Source organism: Canis lupus, chromosome 11, assembly GCF_003254725.2.
Source record: "Canis lupus dingo isolate Sandy chromosome 11, ASM325472v2, whole genome shotgun sequence".
NCBI classification, from domain to species: domain Eukaryota; kingdom Metazoa; phylum Chordata; class Mammalia; order Carnivora; family Canidae; genus Canis; species Canis lupus.
This window is the reverse complement of record NC_064253.1, coordinates 43,236,271-43,245,040: the sequence shown is the minus strand read 5'-3', so window position 1 is coordinate 43,245,040 and position 8,770 is coordinate 43,236,271. Positions and strand designations below refer to the sequence as shown.

Here is an 8,770-nt window from a genome sequence, read left to right as displayed (position 1 = left end):
TATATATATATTTATTTTTTAAAGAACGACAGAGTAGGCACTGGAAGGGTAAAAGTTCACAAAATAGAAAAAAAAGAAATTCATTAACTTTTGGAAATTGGTTAGAATTATTGGGTAAGTAAGTACCATCAGGAGTCTCTACTTCTGACCTTCTCTTTCTTTTGATTGATGGTTTTATTCCCAGTAACAGTCTTCCTCTATACTCCTGGATGTCCTATTTGAGTTCTCTCAAAAAGAGATCCTCTAGTACAGTGGTATAATTGAAGTATATGTAGTTTTTTGGAAGATATTTTCTGGAGGCTCTTGGAGACTGAAGGGAAAAAACAAAACAGGGAAGGAAGGAAAACAAACAAACAAAAAAAGGTATATTAACAAGTTCCACTGGAGTTCACTCAACTGGAGGTCTCAGAGCTTGTACTAATTTTGCAACTCCATGTTATTCTACCCAAAAAGTGAGAGAATTAAGTTGTTTAACCTACCACCTCCTTTCAATCATGAGGGCTTCTCTCATGGAGTATTAATTCCTCAGCACTTTTGACCTGCCACACATGTGCAGAAAGGGCTCCAGAGGCCACAGAAATCCACAGAGATGCAGGTGTTATCAGACGGAGGTTGAGCCAATGTATATGTAAATGCTAATGACTAAGAGGATATGAGTGGGCTATCAATGTTATCTCTGATACTGTAATCCTACAGCTATGGCCAACTGTGGGTGTCACATTATCTTATTTTTTATTTATTTTTATTTTTTTAATTTTTTATTTATTTATGATAGTCACCCAGAGAGAGAGAGAGAGAGGCAGAGACACAGGCAGAGGGAGAAGCAGGCTCCATGCAGCGAGCCTGACGTGGGACTCGACCCCGGGTCTCCAGGATCGCGCCCTGGGCCAAAGGCAGGCGCCAAACCGCTGCGCCACCCAGGGATCCCCACATTATCTTATTTTTACCAAATAAGTGAAAGCAGCTCTTCTTCCAATTCAAATTTGAAAAATCCTAAGAAGTCTGTTAGGGATGGCATTTGTCATTTCTGGAATGAATCCTGTGACTAGGGAGATGGGTTCTAAAGAAAAGGAGACAACTTCAGTCAGGCTCCATAGTGTGAACTTAGGGAAAGCAGTGTGCAACCAAAGGTAGACAATGTTCTCAGAAGAGAAGTGATTTGCTTTTGTCTATTTTGTTTACAGGCAATAAAAAAGGCATGTAATTAAAGTGGGACAAAAAATTCAGGTATATTAGTCTCTGTGGGTGATTCACAATTCAGTGTGATCCATCGGGTTTGACACTGGATTACAGGCTATATCTGAATACATAGAAAATGAGATGTGGATTCTATAGGAAAGAGAGGAGAACTAGGTATGGTGTGAATGGTCCTAGGAAAATAATAGATTCAAGATAATTGAGTTCCAAACTGTAGTACAATCAGAATTTGACCCTGAGATCTAATTAATAGTCAAGAAGCAAAGGTGGCATTCCTATAAGTTTAAACTGCAATTGAGTATACATGCTTGTCCTCGGTAGACTCACCATACACATACCAGATGCTGGAATAAGAATAAAATTGATAGTTCTGTGGAGGCCGAGAAAAATCAAGGCCATTCCACCTCAAGTTTAGCATTAGCACAAGTACAGCCATCTTAGAGCCCTGTGAATAAGAGCTGAACTTTACAGGAAAAACTGCAGAATGTCCTCGGCAGGGAATCCCATATCAGAAAGACAACAAAGCCCAAGCCAGTGGCAGAAAGTCCCATATTAGAATGAGAACAGAGCTCAATGCCCTTGAAAGTCCTATATTAGAATGAGAACAGAGCACAATGCCCTTGAAAGCCTCATATCAGAATGTAAACAGAACTTGAGAAATTCCTCCCCCCTTCTGAAAATCCCCTAGACCAGCCCAGAAAAACCCCAGCTGTAACCCACTTCAGGGTCCAAGTCCCTGCTCCGCTGTGCGGGGTATACTTGGACCCACGCTCCAGCTTGCTAATAAACCCTCATGCACTTGCATCGGTGTCGGCTCCTTGGTGGTTTCTCGGATTTGCAATCCTGGGCACAAGTTCCAGATCCTACCACTGGTCATGAGATGGCTTACTACGTTGTTTCCAAGGTTCAGATTAATTGGTTTAAATCCCTGATGAGACTGAGCTCATAATTTGGAGGCCTCAGTTTCTCTAGCTATGCGGGTTCAGGAGAACTAGGAAGCAATAATACCTGTAATAATGAGCCTAAAGAATCATCCTTCTATTATATTTTTACTAGAAATTTATTTTTATTAAGTTCAATTTCAAAACTGTGTGACCTTAAGCAATGCTCATTTTTAAATAGGATACCAAGCATTACAGAATCTGAGAAGGCAGTTGTAGGGACTGCATCAGACCTAATCTACTTTTAATTATTTTTGACAAAAGGAGAAAAATGAGAACTGAATCAGCTTTCATTTATCCTGTTGTAACAGCACATGTGCAATCTATACAAAAACGATTTTATAGAGTTTTTCTTTTTTGTCGAAATATTAAGATCTGCTACCTTTATACTTTATTTTCATGCTTCTAGGGTTTGCTATAGTACTTTAATGTCCGTGCTTTGGTTTCACAAGATTAAATATTAAACAATATCACTAACTAGATATGGTACATTTACTTTCCAAGTAATTGGATTGTGGATGAACCTGCTGCTACTGTTCATTAGTCTGTAACTTCATAAGACTTTAACTCTATTCTCTTTTACAACACTGCAATTTGGAAACTTTCCATAGAGCTGAGAGTAGCTGAAAATAGTTGGATCTGGCCTTACATTACCTTTGGGATGCAGTAGCATGCTCATCAACAAAGGTGTCATGCCATTAGTGTTGAACTGTAACACACAGCATGCCAAATCATTCATAATTTCCTACCTAAACATAGATGTCACCACTAGTAATTTATTTTTTTTAATTTTTACTTATTTATGATAGAGAGAGAGAGAGAGGCAGAGATATAGGCAGAGGGAGAAGCAGGCTCCATGCACCGGGAGCCCTACATGGGATTCGATCCTGGGTCTCCAGGATCACGCCCTGGGCCAAAGGCAGGCGTCAAACCGCTGTGCCACCCAGGGATCCCCCCACTAGTAATTTAATAGTAGCTTTACTTTCCTTTAAAAATTAGCTTTAAAGTGATATATGCTGATCATAGAACATGGGAAAAATTGATGTAAATAAAAAATTAGCTATAATTCCTCTACTCATAGATTATACTAATATTTCCTTGCACATATGTGTACTTTTATGCACATGCTATAATTTCATAAACATAAAGTCTATTCTACTTTTCTTCTGACATATTATGAGCATTTTCCATATCTGTAAAATTCTTCATATTTTACAATAACTGCCTACTCTTTATTCTTATGGCTGCACCATGATATAGTTAATCATTTATTGCAGGACATTTGGATTGCTTCCAGATGGTTGCTGCCATAAATAATGGCATGATAAAATCTCTATACATAAATCTTTGTCCTCATTTCTGATAATTTCTTTAGAAGAGATTCCCGGAAATGGAATTGCTGGGTCAAAGAGGATGAATATGTTTAAAGTTTTTGATAACTTTCCAAACTTGCTTTCCTAAAAGGCTTTATAAACATATTTGTATACCTATCATGAGTTTATGACCATGCTTCTTTCACTACACCCTACCAGATTTGTATTTTAATTAATTGCCCAATACTAGTCTAAGATTTGAATAAGTTATGATACTATCACTAGATGAAATAATATGCATTTCATTAAAGTTAAAGTTATGCATGTTATGTTACAACATTAAACTTATTGATGATATGCTATTAAGTAAAACACATGATATAAAATTGAATATAATCCATCATTGCAAATATGCAAATATATACGCATATGGAAATTACTGGACAAAGATTATGACCAATAAAAATAAAACCTAATAATAATAGAGTACCTTAATAACTGACAGCTTACTACGTAGTTAATAAACAACAGTGTACCATGAAGTGATTACAATTCATTATTTCATTCCATTTTATAATAATATTGTGAAGGAAGTCCTAAAGCTTGAAACTTTTATACAAATGTCTTATAATCATACAGGATGTCAGCATGGTTCTAAAATTCAAACCCAAGTTGCTCGCTTCAAATCTAAACTGAAGTTAGGATAGTAAGCTTACATCTGAATCCCTTAAACATTTCTGTTTCCTAAACTTTGTAAAATGCTGCTGCATATTCTTTAGTAGAATAATGTAAACGGTTATATTTAAGAGAAACCAAAATGAATAAATTATGATTTCTTAGAAAACAAGTTAGCCACTAAGAACCAAATAAAAAAAAAAAGAACCTATAACACAGTATCCTGGATAGGAAAACATGAAAAACAGAGAAAGACAAACACCATGAGATTTCATTTCTATGTAGAATCAAAAAAGCCCAAAAGAAGTGAACGAACAATACCAAACAGAGCCACAGAACTTATAGATACAAAAAACAGAACAGTGGTTGCTAGAAGGGAGGGGGCTTGGGGATTGGACAAAACAGGTGAAGGGGGTCGAGAGGTACACTTTTCCAGTTATAAGATAAATAAGTCATGGGGATATAACGTACAACATGGTGACTATAGTCAATAATTGTTGTGCATGCTTAAAAATTGCCAAAAGAATAAATTCTAAATTTTCTCATCACAGGAAAAAAATTATAAATGTATATGGTGATAGATGATAATTAGACTCATGGTGGTTGTAATTTCACAGTGTATACAGATACTATATTAGTATGGTGTACACCTGAAACTAATATGTTATATGTTGATTATATCTTAATTAAATCAAAGAAAATATAATATTTTATCTAACCATTTATCAGGGAAATGCAAGGAAAATAATAAAGTGGCATCCACCTAACCCATTCCAAGGATGAAGAGCACTGAATGGGGCCAAGAGTTCACTCTTTATATTTTATTAAGATTCTTCTATGAGTAAATAAACAATCATTTTAATATAATAAACATTCAATTTCTTTTCATTGCTACAGATAAAGACGTGCATTGTAGTAAAGAGCTGACTCTTTATATAATTAATGTACTTTTCATAAAATTCAGTAAATCAAATATTTTTCATTAAAATGATAAAATATACTCTTTAACCCTTTCAATAAATATTTATTGATTACTTATCAAGTGTTAGAGGATATTGTAGGAGTTATGGATATATAACTAGATCCAAGAAACAAAAATAGTTGCCCTCAGCTATCTTATAATTTAATACAGATACAGATAATAAACAAGAAAAATCATTAAGATATATATGTTGTTATTGATAAATATATAAATAAGTGCCTATGATAAGACATAGAAGGAAAACATGAAATGTTGGGGAGGAGACAATGAAATTTTAGATATCATGGCCAAAGAATGCATCTTTAAGAAAGTGACTTTGGATAATAGACTTCAGAGAAAATAAAAGAGTACACCATAAGTAAATTTGTGACAAGAGCATTCCAGGAAGGGGAAGTAATCCTTGCAGACTCTGTTGTGATGGGGGATTTACTGATTTGCTCAAAAGAATAGAAAGTCCAGTGTGACTACAACAGCCTAATTAGAGGAGGGTGAGGAGAGATCAGAGAAGCAACAGGGGCACTTAAGAATTTGTAATTATTGTGACTATGCTCCCCAGTTTATGCCTGCTGTTCTACTGCAATTATTAATAACATAGTTTTCACGCTCAAAAGTGTTCCAGTTTGAATTATATGTCACCATAGTTGTAGGAAGGAGCTTGAATTTTACCCTAATAGAATCTGCCACTGGATGGTTTGAACAGGTAAATTATATGATCTGTGTTTTGCTTTACCTGAATAACTGATGGCTTTGTTGAAAGCGGACTGAATGAGGGCGAGTAAATCCATTATTTAAATTTATAGAAATGTAACCATGTCTTTTGAATCAAACAAAAACAAAATAAAACATTCCTGGCTCAGGATTATACGTAATGCTTAGTTGTCATGCATTTTTAGTCCTTTTTCATATAAAATAATTTGTCCCTCTTCCTTTGTCTTTCATGTCCTTGCTATTTTTTAAGAGAACAGGGCAATTATTTCATGGAATATATCTCAGTTTGGATGACTAATATTCCCTCTTGTTTTTAAGTGATATTGTGTTATTCTCAGTACTTCAGAATGTCATGATATCAATTTGTCTCATTACTGGATGATCTTACCTTTGGCCACTTTTGCAGGTGGTATTTGTCTAAGTTTCTACGACTGTAGAATTACTATTTTTGTGTTTATTTTATTATTTTCAAGATTTTACTTATTTCTTCATGAGAGACACAGAGAGAGAGAGGCGGAGACATAGGCAGAGAGAGAAGCAGCCTCCATGCAGGGAGCTTGATATGGCACTTGATCCAGGATCATACTCTGGGCATGAAGGCAGGTGCACAACCACTGAGCCACCCAGGCATCCCTCATTTTGTGTTTAATAAATATCTTCTTACCCCATAAGTTTAAAATCCATTGGTTATTTTTGCCTGAATTAATTATTACCATTATGTTTTATAAATGGAGATTTTCTAATTTTATCAATCTTTTTACATCTATTAGTATTTCATCTTAAGAAAATATTTTTTATTCTTTCCCACTTTTATTTTTCATTGCACTATGAAGTATTGCATAATGATAAAAAATAAGTCCAGTTAATATTTCAAAATGATCACAATAAGTCTAGTTAATATCCATCACTACAGTTACAATGTTTTTTCCTTGTAACGAAAACTTTCAAGATTTACTATTTTAGCAACAATTATTTTTTTAACTTTTTTTTAATTTTTATTTATTTATGATAGTCACAGAGAGAGAGAAAGAGGCAGAGACATAGGCAGAGGGAGAAGCAGGCTCCATGCACCGGGAGCCCGACGTGGGACTCGATCCCAGGTCTCCAGGATCGCGCCCTGGGCCAAAGGCAGGCGCTAAACCGCTGCACCACCCAGGGATCCCAACAATTATTTTTTTAATGCTCATTTTTTTTCCAACTGTTATGAGTCTCTTTTTATTCTTTTGGTAATCTCTTCCAGAGTTAACTACTTCTGTTTGTAGGTGATGAAATGTGTAAGAAATCTACTTCAAATGTTGGCCCAGCTATAAGCATGGTCTTTCCCTTTACTTGAACTCATAAGTAAGACTTTTGGTTCTTGTTTTTTATATTCCAGTCCCCAAAGTAGCTTTCACTGTAGAAGTTATCTGCAGGCAGTCTTATGCTTTCTAGCAATAGTCTACAACCAGACTCTAGCTTCTTCAGGACACTATACAGGATGGATTTTAAAATATGGCATTCTCTCAAATGAGTTTACCTGCATTTTATTTTTAGACAACCTACATGGCATGTTTTTTTTCTTAAGAACAATGCCGCTGCTTCAAATAAATAAAGGTCAAAATAAATGAGCAGCTCAAAATGATATCAGTCCCATTTGTTTAAGTCCCGGTGTTGTGTGGATGAAGAGCAGCAGCCAGTTAGGACGACAGGTGATAAATCCAAAGTAATATCTAAGTTCATTAACATTTTTCCATTTCTAAACCATTCTTAAAGAAAATCATATATGGGCTCACACCATCCTCACAGTAGTCCAGGAGTATAACCATGCCATCTGGATTTACTTTTTCACCAATAGAGAACTGGTAGCTTTTGAAATTAGCAAGGATGTGCTTGATTTGTTCTGCAGTCCCTGTCATAAAAGGGTTTACTCTTTCTGGCCTCTGTTCTTCAAGTTTCCCTTTGATTTGATGTAATCTTTAATGTACTTCTTGTAGGCTTCTTTTGTGAAGCTGGTTTCCTCCAAGTGATGGTTCATGACAATGTCAACACCAGTGATTACTGTGCTTTTTGTACCTTTGCCCTCCAGGCCTTCAGCAGAGGCACCTCCACAAATGAGCAATTCATCAATGTTACCCTCTGTCCTACTGACCATCTTCCCCTCCACCTCCAGGCATAGCCCATCCACGATCTTCCAGATCTAGTAGATGTTGGAGAACATCTCATCATGGCTGACGAAGTCCCAGTTGATGATCATGGGGACGGCTGGAGAGAGATGATGGTGGCACTAGCTTAGAAGGTGCCTGAGCTCTGAGCACAGTGCAGCTGGAGCAGCACTAGCAGGAAGAGGGGAGCGGTGGAAAAGCTTGGAAAAGCTCTCAAATTGTATCAGATTTGGCCAGTGGAAACTCCTTCAAAGGTCTTTCCTTGACACTTCTTCACAATTTGACAATACAAGATGTTACATGTTTTATCATGTGATTACCCACGCCAGGACCTTGGATACACACACACACACACACACACACACACACACACACAGAGTAAACTGTCAACAAATATTGGAAGCTATTGGTTTACATGATCAAAATAGAGAGGGAACAGTGGTATTGAAATATGATGCACACGGATAGACTATTTCATGTACACAGAGGCTGAAATGGCATTCCTCAGTTCAGGTGGAAAGAGAAAAATTCAATCATTTGAATGTTTGGGGTCTTTTTTTTGCCAAATGTCTGTTTTTTTGGAAGCAAACTTTGAAATTGTGCCAAACAAAAGATGCTGCTTGCTTCATTCATCTCTGGTTCTATGCCAAGGAAGACACATTTGAGTTTCAGAATCATAATCAGTAGTTGTGTGTTATGGTTTTTTTTTTTTTTCTTATTCTGGCAAGAAGATTCATCCCTCTGCTTTCCTTCAAGTCCACTGTCTCTGTTCTGTCAACTCTTGCCTTTACGAGATTATCAGAATCTTTTTTT

The 8,770-nt window shown here is 36.2% G+C and overlaps 1 pseudogene; it reads right to left on the bottom strand.

Annotated features, from left to right (window-relative positions):
• Positions 1-7,534: 7,534 nt before the first annotated feature.
• On the bottom strand, positions 7,535-8,049 carry LOC112650484 (translationally-controlled tumor protein-like; annotated as a pseudogene).
• Between the last annotated feature and the right edge of the window lie 721 nt (positions 8,050-8,770).